The sequence below is a fragment of the Morone saxatilis genome, unplaced genomic scaffold (genome assembly GCF_004916995.1).
Source record: "Morone saxatilis isolate NCDOM2014 unplaced genomic scaffold, NCSU_SB_2.0 Contig23, whole genome shotgun sequence".
In the NCBI taxonomy this organism is placed as follows: Eukaryota; Metazoa; Chordata; class Actinopteri; family Moronidae; genus Morone; species Morone saxatilis.
The window spans coordinates 24,428,953-24,429,296 of NW_023339796.1; positions in this window are offsets into that span (position 1 = coordinate 24,428,953).

The following is a 344-nucleotide window of genomic DNA, read 5'->3' on the forward strand; positions in this document are numbered from 1 at the left end:
AAGGTTATGCTTCATGTGCAGTGCTTAAAATCCTGCTTGAACTACCATTCAGTGGTTGCTGCATGCTCTGTTTTCATCCCACACAGATGGTTCTTGGTCCCATGTACATGAGACTGCCTGAACCTGCCCAACTATGATAAAGGGTGTCAGAAGTGCAACAGACTTGAACCTTTGACCCAGTGTGCCCATGCTTTCATTTATACAATGTTCCATGTGGAGTTGCTCTGTAATTACCAGTGACACTTGGTATGTTCATTATGGCATATAATATGAAAACAATCTTAAACAAAATAGAATCATATTGAAGTTGACACTGAATGAAAACTGAAACATTGTCAGTTTAT